Here is a 9,050-nt window from a genome sequence, read left to right as displayed (position 1 = left end):
TCGCATCTCATTTGTGTAACATGAGAAAACAGTTCATTGAAAATAAAAACTAGAAAAGGCTTTGTGTTAAAATACTTGGATAACATTCTGCATAGGCTGGAAATTTCTTTTCAACTTAGGAAATTTTAGAAAAGCGGATGAAGTGAAACCTTTTTTTTTTTAACCTTACTTAATAATGTATTTATTAGATGAGACACTATAATGATGTCAAAAAATTTAGCACAATGCCTGGCACAAACCAGATGCTCAATAAATAGCAGCTATTAGCTGATTGAACTTCATCTGTTCAAATATATTTTCTAACGTAAAAACAATAAAAAACAAAAAAACCGTTCCTTCTAATTTGGTAATGAAGGCTAGTTAGTTGAAGACTCTCTAGATAACTAGTATATTATATAAGAATTAACAGTATGAAGCCAGAAGTGTACTGAATGCTGTAAAGCTGTGAAATGGTCTGAAATACTTAACAAGTCTTACGGTGTTATTGGGACGATAACATTTTCAGAATATGGAACTTGTTAAACATTTTCCTGCTCATTTGGATACCACACAATGCAGAACATTCTGTTTATTCTTTCATCGGAGACATTTTGAGGAAAGGCAGATGTGGGGTACTATCCAAGGACTCCTTAAACAAACATGAAGTTTAATTCAATTGTTTCCTGAGAGGTTGACTTCTTCCAAAAGCCAAAGAAAATCTCTTACTAATCCAAAAGGTACAAAAATGAGGTTGAAACCATAGAACGAGGGAGGGCTTGGTTTGAAAAAGTTAACATATTTGGACAGGGATAATTGCGGCCACTGTGAGGCTGTGCTGTGAAGGCCATAATTCTGCTTCTGTTAAAATAAGCAGCACAATGATTCTTTATCTTTTCATGTCTTTACCAGGAGGCTGCTAAGGCAGCTTTGATAAAGGGAGTTCCTGTTTATACCAAATCTAAACACCCAGGATCAATGGGACTTTTTTCCCTACGACCTGATCATATAAAAACAATAATTTTAATAATGAGAAATCTCAAGGAAACTATGATCCAAAAATGCCTTCTGAATTATTTTATTTAAAAATGTGAAATTATATTCAAGCAATCTAGTTTCTCAGCCTGAATGTAAAACAATAAAATTTCGTACAAAACATTTCTCTACCTCCTCTGGCTCCATCCCATTCAGAAATGTGTCTCCACTGTGGGAATCCCTGAAAAGTGTCTCCAGCTGCTTCTCGAACTCATATTCCTGGTCACCAGGAAGTGGGCACAGTTTCCTCATCCCTCCTCTAGCTCTCAGCCATGCCTTCTATTCTGAGAACAGAAGTCCGGGAGAACAGCTAGTGCTGCAGAAGGCACTGGCACTGCCATTGTCCACCGATACTGAACATGAGGCAGCTACAACCAAAGTGAAGACCACCAATGACAGCACATAGCTGCCATGTCCTACTGTCCGTCTGTGGGTAGCTTACATTTTTCTTTCACATGGTAATGGAGAGGAAACAACTCGTTCCTTTTTTGCATCTTCTTTCATTGCAAAACTCTTATTTTAAGCCTCGAATCTGTGGGGGCAGGACCATGGGAGGCTATGTACTAGGAATCACTAGGAATCACCTTCCCCTCTAAAACCACCGTCCAAGGATTTATTCTCAAGCATCGGTTATTTTTATTTATTTATTTTTTAGATGGGATCTAGCTCTATCGCCCAGGCTGGAGCGCAGTGGCACAATTTCAGCTTGCTGCAACAGCCACCTCCTTTATTCAGGTGATTCTCATCCCTCAGCCTCCCTAGTAGCTGGGATTACAGGTGTGCACCACCACACCTGGCTAGTTTTTGTATTTTTAGTAGAGACAGGGTTTCACCATATTGGCCAGGCTGGTTCCTGAGCTAAAATGATCCCCTACCTTGGCCTCCCAAAGTGCTGGGATTACAGGTGTGAACCACTGGGTGCGAGGAAGCATCAGATATTTTTTTTTCCCCTAGTCTTTTCAGATAGCCTATATCTGAGCTGCTGTACAGTACTCAGAATGATTTTCACAGTTAGGTAATTTCACTGGTTTCAAATTCCTTGAAACTAATAAGTCAATATTGAGGATTTTTGTGCCTGGCATATAGTACATGCTTAATAAATATTTATTGAATGGATAAATAGAGCCTACTCTATGTCCAGCATTCAGAGCACTCAGAAATAAGCAAGGGCTGGGTGCAGTGACTCACATCTGTAATCCCAGCACTTTGGGAGGTCAAGATGGGAGGATTGCTTGAGCCTAGGAGTTCAAGAGCAGCCTGGGCAACATAGCAAGACCCTATCACCACAAAAATAAAAAATTAGGCATGGTGGCACACACGTGTAGACCCAACTGAGGCTGAGGCAAGAGGATCTCTTGAGACCAGAAGGTCAAGACTGCAGTGAACCATGATTGCACCACTGCACTCCAGCCTGTGTGACAGTGAGATCTTGTCTCAAAACAAACAAACAAACAACAACAGCAAAAAACAATGAGTAAGGTTTAGTTTCCATTTTCAAGGAGTTGATTGTCTGGAAGAAGAGACAAGGGAATAAAAGAAATCCTAATTCCATAGAGAACAGAATAAAATGTACTGGAGGAAATTGAACTTGGATATGTACAATATTCAAATCTTAGCAGCCAGTTGGCCTCACTCCATTCTTCAACCATTTCATATCAGCACACATTTACTGTCTCTTATTCTAGACTGAGATCTAGTTTTCTCAAACTGTTTCTAGGGCATACGTAGCTCCTGTCACTTCAAGTCATCCCTGTATGATCCATAGATAGAGTTAAGGCCCAAGCTGCCTTACATTTGAAGACTACGATGAAGGAAGACCTCATGCTTGCATCTCATGGCATTCCTGATGTTAGTGGAGAGGAGAAAGGGGAGGGATGGTCTGTTGGTCAACTCGGGCTGCTATAAGAAATGCCACAGATGGTGCTTAAACAGCCAACATTTATTTCTCACAGTTCTGGATCCTGGAAGTTTAAGATCAAGTTGCCTGCAAGTTTGGGTTTCTCCTGAGACCTCTCTCCTTTGCTTTTAGACAGCGGCCTTCTCACTGAGTGAGGACACCACCTTTGCTCTGTGCCAACACATGGCTGGTGTCTTCTTCTTCTTCTCATAAGGACAACCGTCCTTTTGGATTAGGACCCCACTGATTTAACCTTAATTACCTCTTTAGAGGCACTATTTCCTAGTAAAGTCACGTTAGGGATTAGGGGCTTTAACATATGAATTTTGGGGAGACACAATTCAGTCCGTAACAGAGTTTAAAACATTTAGCTTAGGGACTTGGAATCATGCTCAGAGGTATCTGGCTGTGTTTCAGACTTTCTAAATGTTTCTCTTTCTGGGCCATTCACTGTTAAAAGAATAGATCCTCTCAAAATTGGTGCACCTGCTTCAGAACCTTCAAGTGACATCATGGGCAGATAACTACTTTCACAGCTGCAGGGTTTTATTTATTTATTTGTTCTAGATTCTTTTTTATTATGGTAAAATACACACAACATGAAAATACCATTAGTGACATTTATTATATTCGTAATGTGTGCAACCATCACCACTGTCTGGCTCCAGAACATTTTCACCCCAGAAGGAAACCGTGTACCCATTAAGCAGTCACTTCCCCTTCTTCCTTCCTCCCAGCCCCTGACAGGCACTGATCTACTTTGAAAGAAAAAATTTGTAGAGACAGGGTCTCACTATGTTACCCAGGCCAATATTAAACTGCTGGGCTGAAGCAATCCACCTGTCTCAACCCCTACAAAGTGTTAGGATGACAGGAGTGAGCCACTACGCCCAGCTCTGATCTAGTTTCTGTCTCTTTGGATTTGCCTCTTCTGGACATTTTATATAAATGGGCTCATGCAGTATGTGCCTTTTGTGTCTAGTTTCTCTCACTTGCCCAGTGTTTTCAAAGTTCTTCTGTGTTGTAGCATGTATTCATGCTTCATTTCTTTTTATGTCCAAATAACATTCCAGTCGTGCGAATATAACCCATTTTGTACATCCATTCATTAGTTAGCAGATATTTTAGTAGTTTCTACCCTTTGGCTATTGTAAATAGTGCTGCTATGGACATTTATATAGAAGTTTTTGTCTCTACATATGTTTTCATCTCTTTGGGGTTACCTAGGGGTGGACCTGCAGGGTCATATGGTTATTCTATGTCTGACTTTTTGAGGAACTGTCAAGCTTTTTTGCACAGTGGCTGAACCGTTTTACATTCCCATCAACAACAGCGTTCAAGGGATCTGATTTCCCTACAACCTTACCAACATTATTTCCCATTATCATCATCATTACTGTTATTGCCATCCTAGTGAAAGTAAAGTGATATCTTGTGGTTTTGATTTGCATTTCTCTAATGATTAATGATGTTGGAGGTGTTTTCATGTGCTTATTGGCCTTTTGTAGATCTTATTTGGAGAAATGTCTATTCAAGCCAGTTTTTTTGGTTGGGTTGCCTTTTTGTTCTGGGTTGTAAGAGTTCTCTTATACTCTGGATACTAGATTCTTTTCATATATATGATTTGCTTTCCCTTATGCTATTCTTTTAGATATGAAGGCATTAGTGAAATAAGCCCTCCATGAAACACCATATCTCCAAAATGAAAATGTATCCATAGTAAACCTCAAAATCAAAAATTAAAGGGGGTTCAGTAAAACAATGGAGTAAGGAGGGGGGATGAGAGAGAACTATGTCAATAGTTTATAATGACAAATGAGAAGAAATATAATTGAAAATATGGAAATTACTTTTCTGGAAGTCAGTATGTCAATTACAAGAAAAATAAGGAGGGTGAAAAATTAAAAATTTTAAAGCAAGAACAATTTTTTCACAAATTTATGAACATTTTTATTTTTAGATGAAGTTAGGTAATCAGAAGACAAAATTAAAATAAATGTAAATTAACACATTTGTTTGGGTTTTAACAAAAACACTTTAATTTAAAAGAACTTTTGGTAAACCAAATGCCAAATTTCAATACTATTTCTATTTATGAGAGAAGAGGAGAAAAAGATGAATGAACCTAGTGAAGGCCATTCTCCCTAAACAGACTGCTGACGGGTGTGCAGATGGTAAGAACCTTCTGCTCTTGCTGAAACTTGCAGAAAAACACTGTAGATCTTGCAGCTTTTAGAACTGCCAGCCAAATGAAATATGATTACCTCCATCTGATTTGTATCAACTCTAGTTAGTAAAGTTGTAAGTAATCATTTCTTTAGTTACATGACTTGCTATTTGTACTAGTGAAGATGTGTCAGAAGTTTGCTTTTAAATCAACTGGATTTTATTATATATATATCTATGTATATACACACACAGGCACATACTGAAAGGCAAAATAACTTGAAAATACACTTTTTCAGTTAGTGTCTATAGAATTCAATTTTTTAAAAAAGGGGGCGGCACGCTTTCATATGTTTTTAAATATATTTTGGCAGACTGCCTGACATTTCATTTTGGTTATCATAAATTATGATTACTACTACCTTTATGTTGTAATTACTAGTTATAGTTTCTCAGAAGAAATGAGTAAAATAGTTTTGGTTGTCTTTTAAGACCAATGAGGGATTTTTTAAAAATTTCCTATGGAAGGAACAAGACTATTTTAACATCTCCCCATAGCACCTCCCATGCAGAACCTCACTAAATACTTGGCAAGTGATTTTATAAAATTTCAGTACAGCATTCCAGATATACAAAGAAACGATAATACAAGAGAGACAAAGTGACATAAACGAGCTTTCAGCATTGAAGATAGTCAATCACTACATAAAGTAATCGTGAAAGGGCCTCCCCCTAACTGCTAAGGAAGAAAGGAAACACAGTAATAAAAAAAAAAAAGAAGATGAATTTGCTTAGAGCACCATACTTCTAAGTTCACCAATTATAGATTAAACTGTAGACTATTTGGGAAAAACTTTGTGTTTTAAAGGTGGCACTATCTGGTCACCAAATCAATTCCAATATGAAATGTTAAACAATTTTTTTCTTCATAAATAAATTCTAACAAGTTGTGGATGTCTTGGTGAATAGGATCAGCGGATCGTGGAAGGAGGTTATGGCATAGGTACTGTCTGAAATTATACAATTCTAAATAGTATAATAAGTACAATTCTCTTGCATTAATTGTTTTTCCAAATGGCAAAAACAAAGTATTCACCCTCTGAACACCACCCAAATCAATTCGTGCTGCCATAGGAAGATGATATCTAACCATCTCATGGTCTGTACAGAACTCCCAGTTAAGCAATCCTGGGCTTTCTGTAATGGAGGCTGTGGTGACCAGCAGTGTGGTGGGTGGGCTTAGGAGTCAGGAAAAATTGGGTACAGTCCAGGCAAACTGACACTCTCTATCTTTAGGGATTGAGCAAGTATCCTCACCAGTAAAATGAGGATAGTAATACTGTCTTATTTATAGGGCTGCTGTGAGGATTAAATGAAACCATGCACGTGAAATTCTTAGCATGGTGGCTGGCTCATAGTAGGCTCTCAATAAATGTTGGCTAATGGTATCTTCTAAGAAAACGACTCATTCTGGAAAACTCAGTCTTCCCTTGGCTTCTTCTGGTCTCATTTTAAGTGTTATTCCTTTGATGATTTTTCTGACCTCCTTCCCCACCCTAACCTAGATTATGTGCTTAAATTGATGCTGTTCATTGTGGGTGAGAGCTTTGATCATACTTGCATTCTCTTTGCTTATTCAGTTCTTTGTCTTTTTCTCTGATTTCTGTGTTTTACCCAGGAGACTTTAGGCCCTATTTGAAGGAAATGGCCGTGCTGTCTGGCTTCTTGATGAGTCCCAGTAAACAGCACAGAACACAGTACACTGTAAGTGCATGGCATGTATTTCTTGAATGAATGATTTCTTGATATTGAAATTTTTTTTAGCTTACTAGCTTAAGAAATTTGGTGACTAGTGCATTTAAAATACACAATTCTGTGTAGCTAAAAATGACACACAACCAAAAAAACTGCAAGAAAACAAAGTGCAATGCTTGGAGAGAGGTTTAGTGAAAAGAATAAGGTGTGTGTTGGGGAGCGGGGACATAGGGTACGGTTTTTTCTTGGATTTGACATTGTTGGGACAAGTGGAAGAATAATCAACAATGTCTGAATCTTCACATTAACCAGAATACACAAGCATCCAACGGTTGCTTGAATCTGAGTGTCTTTGCTGTAAATAAAATTGCCTGTGTTCTGAAGTCATGAACTTGGAAGGGATCTTAGTGATCATCACGTCCTATGCTCCACTTTATAGATGAAGACACTGAGACCAGAAAAACGCAGTGATTCTCTACTAGTAGAGCTAGGTCTAGAATTCAGGTCTGCTGACTCCCAGACGGTGTGGGAAGGGGCGTTCGTTCCTTTAAAAATAATCACTGCTGCTTTAATAACATCAGCACCTGTTGTTCCAGCTTCTGGAAGAGAGAAGCTATTAATTTCTCCTTCATCAAAGCTGAATTTCTGGTCTGTCTGAACCTTGTTTTCTTCCTGACTGCAGCTGTCTAAACCACTAAGGCCACATGTTGGACGAAGGCACTTTCCTGCTGGAATCCGATAAATCACCACACCCAAATATAGAAAGAAAAAGGGACACAGATCATCCAGACCGTGGCCGAATGTGTGACATCGTTGCGGAACTCTCTCCGTTCCACCTTGTGGTGGAGGCCTCCAGCCCACCAGACACAGCCCCGGGCGTGTGAGTGAGCCACAAACATCCGAGCTCTTCCTGCATAGGGCCTGGGACCAACCGTGGCCAGGACATCAGCTGCTGGAAGCTGAGAGAGTTCATCTGAGCGGCGAGTTTATGATCTGTAGAGTGGACAGTAATCGTAATCCCTTGAGAAGTTTGCAGAAACGAACCGAATGTTGAATGCCAAAGATCTTCACAAAGCAAATTGAGTTTCTGCCATTATTATTGTTATTTGTGTTAGCGAGGCCTGGATTGCTTAGGGTGTGTTTCCTCCCGCGCCTATTTCAGCAGGCAGACCCCGCCCACGGCCACACCTTTCTCCTCGCCGGGTTAGGAAAGAGAGGGGCTGCCCTGCGCCGGCGGGGGTTCCTGGGCGACCCGCAGCCGCGCAGCGCGCATGCGCGCTGGGGAGCGGGGCGCTGCCAGCGTCTATAAAAACGCAGCTCAGCGCGCAGCTAGCGGAGTCGGAGCTGTCCTGGCGCCGGGGGAAGAGAGGTTGCGGGCGGCTGCAGCGCTCGGCTTCTCCCGTAGCCCGGAGGAACGAAACTTCCGTGGGAGGCTTCCATCGGTGCGCACCTCCCGAGGGCGAAGCAGCGACCCGGAGAGGGAGCGCCGGCCGGAGGCTGCCGGGCTCCTGTGGGACCGCGCTGCAGCCGGGGAGGCGGAGAAGGGGAACCCGGGCGAGCCGCCCGGCTGGATCCGCGCCCAGCAGCAGCCGCGGCCGCCGCCAGCCGGGCAGCCTCCGAGGACTGCGGCTTGGGGCGCGCCGGATCCTCGCCTGCGTCCTGGACGTTCCCGGGATCGGGAGCGCTCCCTCGGCAACGTGCTGGGAGGATTGGCCGTCGGCCCCGCCGAGTGGAGCGTCGGGACTGCACCCCTGAGGGCTGCCCGGGCGGCCCGGCCGGAGCCATGCGGACCAAGTTCGGGGCAGAGGAGGCTGAGCGCGGCCGGCTGCCTCACTTGCTGCCCAGAATCTTGCGCGCACTGCCCGCCTTCGCTCCTTCTACCTGCCCGAGGAGGGGATAAAGGAAGGGACACGGGCCCCAATTCGCGCGCGGGACCCTGAGGCTTAAACCCTGCGGCGGAGTCCTGGCTCCAGGTCCTTGGGGGCTCACCCAGTGGTCATCCGGCTAGACTGAGCGTCCCTTCGGGGATGCTCAGGGAGGGTCCGGTTGCCGGTGAAGCCTCCAGAGGCTTCGGGACGACAGTCCCGGGGGCCTTCTTACTGCATCCTGAGATTTCCATCAGCGAGTGCAACTCATAAGGCAGCCCCTAAGGGGACCGGGCCACTGGCTGAGGAGGGGGATGGCTTAGGAGCTCCTGGACCTAGGGCCCGGCGTCGTCGCC

At 42.7% G+C, this 9,050-nt stretch overlaps 1 long non-coding RNA gene across 1 annotated transcript; it reads left to right on the top strand.

Moving 5' to 3' along the window:
* Positions 1 to 593: 593 nt before the first annotated feature.
* Positions 594 to 7,908, top strand: LOC117096573. Its single transcript, XR_004442518.1, has 3 exons — positions 594 to 716; positions 6,753 to 6,838; positions 7,512 to 7,908. It is a non-coding gene; the product is annotated as an uncharacterized LOC117096573 (long non-coding RNA).
* Positions 7,909 to 9,050: the final 1,142 nt, after the last annotated feature.

Source organism: Trachypithecus francoisi, unplaced genomic scaffold (genome assembly GCF_009764315.1).
Source record: "Trachypithecus francoisi isolate TF-2019V2 unplaced genomic scaffold, Tfra_2.0 Contig01461, whole genome shotgun sequence".
NCBI classification, from domain to species: Eukaryota; Metazoa; Chordata; class Mammalia; order Primates; family Cercopithecidae; genus Trachypithecus; species Trachypithecus francoisi.
This window is presented reverse-complemented; position numbering and strand designations above follow the sequence as displayed.